General features: G+C 37.0%; 1 long non-coding RNA gene across 1 annotated transcript; it reads left to right on the top strand.

Annotated features, from left to right (window-relative positions):
• The first annotated feature begins 770 nt into the window (after positions 1-770).
• Positions 771-4,799, top strand: LOC127933378 (uncharacterized). The gene is made up of 3 exons (XR_008147495.1): positions 771-809; positions 3,832-3,895; positions 4,333-4,799. It is a non-coding gene; the product is annotated as an uncharacterized LOC127933378 (long non-coding RNA).
• Positions 4,800-6,579: the final 1,780 nt, after the last annotated feature.

Genomic DNA, 6,579 nt, shown 5'->3' with positions numbered 1-6,579 from the left:
TACACTGAAACAGTAACTGCTTATATGAAAAGTGCATCACAAAACATGCAAACCAGAAGCTGTGGAAGACAGCAGAGGTTTGTGGGCTGCTAAAGACCGGAAATGGAACATTCAGATCAGGTTATAAAGCAGCCCTCAAAACAGCACAAGCCAATCTGTCCTGTGGCATCAAAAATGCTAAACTTTACAGACAGCAGAAACACTGAGCTTGTGCCAAGCCATTCAGACCACCACTGACTACAAGCCCTCGCCACAGGCCTGTGATAGTGACACATCCCTCTCGGATGCAATCAACCACTTTTATTCACGGCTTAACATGAAGAATGACACACCTGCCCAAAAACTGGCCATACCTTCCAATGACCAGGCAGTCTGACTGTCTCCATCCGACATGATTGTGGAAGGGTAGTTAGATCCTCCCTGTGTTGACATTAGAAAATGTTTAGTCTATAAGCAGGCCTAGGTGCAGGCCCGTCGGGACAAGGCAGGCAAACCAAGCAATTGCTTGGGGCCCCGAGCTGGCCTGGGGCCCCAAGACAACGACTGGTTAAGAATAAAATGCAACGACAATGTTTGAGCGCCCCTTTGATTGTCAATGCAGTAACGTGCAATGACACTGTAATCGTGATCCCCCTCAAGGGGGCCCCTCTCAGCAGTCGCTGACAGCAGCCAGCCAACCACGTGATCTCTGCTGCCGGCAAAATACAAAACCTCCTCGGCAGTCATGAAGCGGAATTATGCTTCAGGAAGCCAGAAGAGAAAGGAAGATAGGAGGATAAGAAAAAAAAAAAGAAAAAAACAAGATAGTGGTAAGTGATAAATTACATTGGATAGCTCTACCTGTCAGTCTTGTACAAATGGTGTAATTTTGCAGCAGGTAGACTAGCAAAAATATGTTTATGTTAGCTAACGTTACCTGCCTGAGGGCAAATGCTGCTTGTAACGAACAGTTAGTGCAATTTTTGTTTTTCCGAAAGGAAGGAATATGGTTACTTTAACAACTTTTAATGGGATAAGGAAGACGCAGAACAGAAATCGCGTACTGCAAGGAGTCAGCAGTGTTTTGATTTGAGGGCGAGGGCAAATGTAAAGAGAACGTCGTGGCGTGTGTCGATTTTGAATGAATTAATTAAAAATAGGTCATTGCAGTTTCATCAAATCACGATATGTACTAATATCTGTAAATATTAAGCCGGAACAGTCTATTTTAATAAGAATCCTGCGTGTTCTGCTCGTCTCTGTTAATGAATGGAGCAGAAGCGCGACTTCCTTTACACTGAAGCGCACGTGACGCTCGCGGTAATTTCAGCATCTGCTGTCTCACTAAAGACGTGAACACATGAACAACATCTCCAGAACTGCTCTGACAGTCACTTCATGAGCATTTGACCATTTGATTTGAATAAATGGTACATCAACCCGTCAAAATAAAAGTCCTGTTTTAGACAAGTATTTGCCAGAGATGTATTACTATTGTTCAGCAGAACATAGCCTACTCCTAAAAAAAAATCGAACTTTTTTTTTTTTAAGGTTTAATCACACAAAATGTATTCCATGTTTTATTTTTAATAGTAAATCCCCTTTGTTTACCAAAAAGTTAAGTTTGCTTAATTTTCAATATTTTAAATATAAATTAAATTAATGTTTTGTGTTTAATGTTCAATGTGCATCTCAGAAAATGCTCTATTTAAAACCCCAACTGAATGGCACTTAAATTCACTTAATTCATCTGTCAACTTTATTGTCATTGTTCACAGTACAATATATAATTATAGCTGATATCCTACACAGCCCAGAGTTTAAACTGATAATTGTGTGCTGTCATATTATTGCAAATCACTATTGAATTCCCACCAAACTATTTTTTCAAGCAGTATTTGCACTGTAAACCTTTTTTATTTATATAAAGTGTGGGTGAACTTAAACTGTATGGCTATGCTGTGGTTTCTGTAGGCTTTGCGTGTGTGCAGGGGTCGGGGGGCCTCTATGTCCATTTTGCTTGGGGCCCCCAAATTCCTTCAAACGGCCCTGCCTAGGTGGGTGTATAAAAAGTTGATTTGTGTCAGTCAGATGTGTCAATCGGATACCCCTTCCCCTTTCTGGTGTTGGCGTTCAACGCTGATGTGTGTTTGTTAGCGGTGTGGCTAGTTCAGTCACAACTCACTTAGCAATGATTTTGTATGTCTGTTGGAAAGTTAAGCATTACAGCAGTGTCGTTTAGCATTTTTTATTGTTGGTCTCTAGGTAGGGCTGGGCGATATGGAGCAAAAAATATATCTCGATATATTTTGCTATATCTCGATATGCGATATATATCTCGATATCTTTACAGGAAAAATAACCCCCCTAAAACTACTGCAAAAAAAATATGCCAAATATTACATGTTTAGGCCCCTATGAAACGTTTTATTTTTTTCTTCACCATATGCTTTATTGTTACCTAATTCTGTGTTTTAGCATGTGTAATTATTTAAATGCATAAAAACAACTTAATTAGTTTAAAAATATGTTAAAATAGCCTTATGTGAAATTTTTTCCCTTCAGAAATTCTGTGTATTTACATTTTTCTGGTTGTCAAATGAAGGCATAAAATATTTATTTAATTTATCTTTTAATTATTTAAAATTAAGCCAACTTTATTTTTTGGTAAACAAAGGGGATTTACTATTAAAAATAAAACATGGAAGAAATGTTGTGTGATTATTCCTTAAAAAAATATGTTCATTTAATTTTAATAATAGTAGTAGTGGGCTATGTACATTCTGCTGAACAATAGTAAAATATTTCTGCCAAATACTTTTATTTTGACGGGTTTACCTTTACAGTTCTGTGTATGTGATACTACAGTCTATGATGTGATATGAGCTAGTTTTACTCAAATCAAATGGTCAGATGCTCATGAAGTGACTCTCGGTGCAGTTCTGGAGATGTTCCTCATGTGTTCACATCTTTATCAGTGAGAGGAAAGACGCTGAAATCAGCGCGAGCATCACGCGCTTCCGTGTGTTTAATGAATTCGTTAACACAGACACGCAGAACATGCAGGATTCATATTTAAATAGACTTTTCTGGGTTAATATTTGCAGATATTGGTCTATATCGCGATTTGATTTAAGTGCATGACCTACTTTTGATAATTCATTCAAAATTTAACCAATTCCGTGACATTCCGCGTCAAACTGTAAATACCGTTTTTATGACTGGATTCCGTCCGCGTTTTCTGCATCGCGGAAATCATTGGGCCCTACGTTAGACATCTGCCTTCTGTTCGTCCTACGCCTTAAAACCAAAGTATCTCCATATAATGGAGCCAGTTGTCCTTTTGTTTTTAGACTTTGTTTTTAGCGAAGGGAATGGGGACAAAAGCAAGGAGGCGGGGGCGAGCACAGCACAGAGAAGGCAAAGAAGTAAAGTGGCGGAACCAGAATTAAATATAAACAACATATCGATATATACGATATGTCAAAATCCATATCGTGTTTAAAAGATATCTCGATATATTTTAAATATCGAGATATCGCCCACCCCTATCTCTAGGTATTTTGTCATACAACAATTGGTCTGCAAAGTGCAAACAAAGCCAAAACGTGGATATTTTAGGCAATATAAACTCAGTATCCCATTGCTGTCAGCCCCTTGCTTTTACACTGTTTCGCATTGTATTGGCTTTGCTTTGGTGTGGCAGTTGGCGGCATTATCCTGTTTCTGTTATTGTTAATTTCAATTTAACATGGCTGACTTCAGTGTCCGGTATGTATAAATGAAATGTGTCAGGTTTCATATATTTAAATTACCCTTATTTAATGACATGTTATCATCTCTTTTTTTCAGAAATATGTTGGAGGGTTCTTGCTGCAGTGCATGTGGTTTAGTCTGAACATCAGTATCCAGAAATGTACTGCTGTCTTGTTCCTTGTTGATTTGTCTGTTTTTGTTTTGTATCCGGTTAATTTTGCTTTCATGCATTAATTGCTTTTTCTTTACTTTTTGTTGAATGGTCCATCCTGACACTATACTTTAACATCTGTTTATATAAGGCCTCATCAGCCTCTATGAATGCCTGGTGACCATTTTCATTCAGATTTTATTCTTATTATCTTATTGTTTATTTTCTTTTGTATTTAATTTTGTGTGCATTTAATTTAATTTTATTCTTTTTTTATTATTAATTTGCTCTATTTCATTATTATTATTATTATTATTATTATTATTATTATTATTATTATTATTATTTGTCTTTTTGAATCCATTCTTTTAAATTTTCTTTTTGTGTGTGTGTACTTGACTTTGTTAGAAATTGAGTTTAAACTGATTTGTTGTATCTAATTACAGGTGCTGTGTCCAACAAAACAAAGCATGGAGGCTGTTTTTCCACACTTGTGTGGTAGTGGTCATCTCTGCAGTGTTAAAGTTTCTTTTGCCCAATGCCATTCAACACCTCGCTGAGCCAGGTAGTTGTCCCCACATGTCTCAAATCCACAGCAATCATACCGGTACCAAAGAAATCACCTGTCTAAATGACTACCCATAGCATCCCATAGCACTGACTCCAATCATGATCAAATGCTTTGAGATGTTAGTCATGCACAACATCAGAAATGATGTTCCCAGCCTCCCCAACACACTCAATCAACACACTCTATCCAGTTTGCATACCGTCCAAACCATCAGTATAGTATATTTAGTCAAAATCTGTCAGTAGGTTAGTTGTGTATAGGTTATACTGTTTTACTTAATAGTTGTATGTCTGTATTTGTGTAGCACCGTGGTCCTATGAGGCATGATATTTTGTTCCACTGTATGTCCTAATTGTAGCAGAATGACAATAAAGCTCAACTTGAATTGAACTTGACTTGACAATAAGACAATGGCACTGAAGGGTTTTTGCTGTCTTCTGCTTGATATCACCTTGGAGAAATCATGATTAATGTCCCAATTCTGTCTCCGTATGTAGTTGTGGTTGTGCTTTTAAATTTGCAAAGCTTTAAGGCACCAATATTTTCGCTTGTGCTGATATGACGACAGCCACCACTGAGAAACTTGCACAATAGGAACAGAACAGTGCTGAATAATTGATTGCCTGTGAAAGATACAGCAATAACAATGCATTACTGAAAATGAGGGTTAAGAGTTTTCTGGAACTTTCTTGTTTTTGCTAAATCGTGGCAGTGTTACACAAACAGCAAAGCACGAGTCTGAAAGTCTGAATTACTTGGCCCATTATTTTCTGAAGGAAAGTCATAGCAATATGCTGCTTATTGTTGCCACATCTTGTGTGTGTTCTCGGCCATGAATTACTTAAATTAAGTTTCTTACAGCAACAGACTAAATCAGAGAGGGGGTAAAAAATAGAAACTATTATAAAGACAGAAGCAGAGATGAAAATGTATATTTTATTTACCGTGGTAAGCTAAAACATGCATGAAGAAATAAGATGATTTAAATCAATCATATAATGCAAGCTGCCATCTTTAGAAAGTCAGAGGTCAGTCATTCAGTATTCCTGAGCTATAATAACAACTGCTGAGCTCAGCAGACAATACTTGTTTGAGAGCCTTTCCAACACATCAAGAACATAAATATAAGATTAATCATCTTCTCCAAAGGCCTTCCTGGCCTTTTACTCATTGTGTCAAGTCCCATACATGGGGATGATATGACCTGGATTTTATAATTAATTAAATTACATATTCATGACCCATGAGAAGATGGATCACCCTTTTGTTTGTTTATTTATTTAATATTGTCCCTTATAAATGCAGATTAGGGGGTTGAGCAGTGTAAGCACATTAGCAATGTAAATGCACTCATTTGCTTTGTTCTGTGTTTTTTTTTTTTTAAGGCTGGATTTCAAAATTTAAATGACTGAATATTTATTGTCTACAGACTTCTATGGTTTTAGTGTGGTTTCAAAGAAAAGAAACACATTGTTTGATGTCCAGAGAAGAGTTTGCAAAGTATCACATTTTATTATTTTAAAGAAAGAGCATATGCTTGGCTCCCTTATGTGTTATTGCACAAACATCAAAGCTTGGCCCATGGCCCAGCCTAAAATATGTTTAGAATCCATTCCTTTTCTTCATCCTAGCAAACAACCAACCCTTCAAGGCTCTTAAAAGGGTACTGACCCCACAATTAAAAGGAGTTCTTTTGGATGAAAAGTGTATGCCAAAATAACATCAAGTACATCAACAGCTCAGGGGTCAGTTATATTTAAGACTATTTGTATGTAACCAACACTGTATGTGAGTGTATGTGATTAGATTAGATCTGTTTGGGGTTACAGTGCATCTGCCACAGCTGCGGTTCACATGCGATGACAGCTCTGTGAGATAATTCCATCTTCACAGCTTTCTGCTTCAACAGATCTGTCAGAACAACAGAACAAGCCAAGCCAATGTCTGTAAAATCCCCCAAATAACCACACATTTTATACCTGAGGTAGATTATTAAGAGACCATTTCTTTGACACTTTATTTAAGATTATTTAAAAATAAAAAAGGGAAAAAGGCAGAGGTATGTTGACCCTCTGAAAGCTACATCTGCATAGAACCATGTATGAAACAGCAAAAAGACAAT

Source organism: Carassius gibelio, chromosome A17, assembly GCF_023724105.1.
Source record: "Carassius gibelio isolate Cgi1373 ecotype wild population from Czech Republic chromosome A17, carGib1.2-hapl.c, whole genome shotgun sequence".
Lineage (NCBI taxonomy): Eukaryota > Metazoa > Chordata > Actinopteri > Cypriniformes > Cyprinidae > Carassius > Carassius gibelio.
The sequence above is the reverse complement of the archived record's forward strand: the minus strand, read 5'-3'. Positions and strand labels throughout refer to the sequence as shown.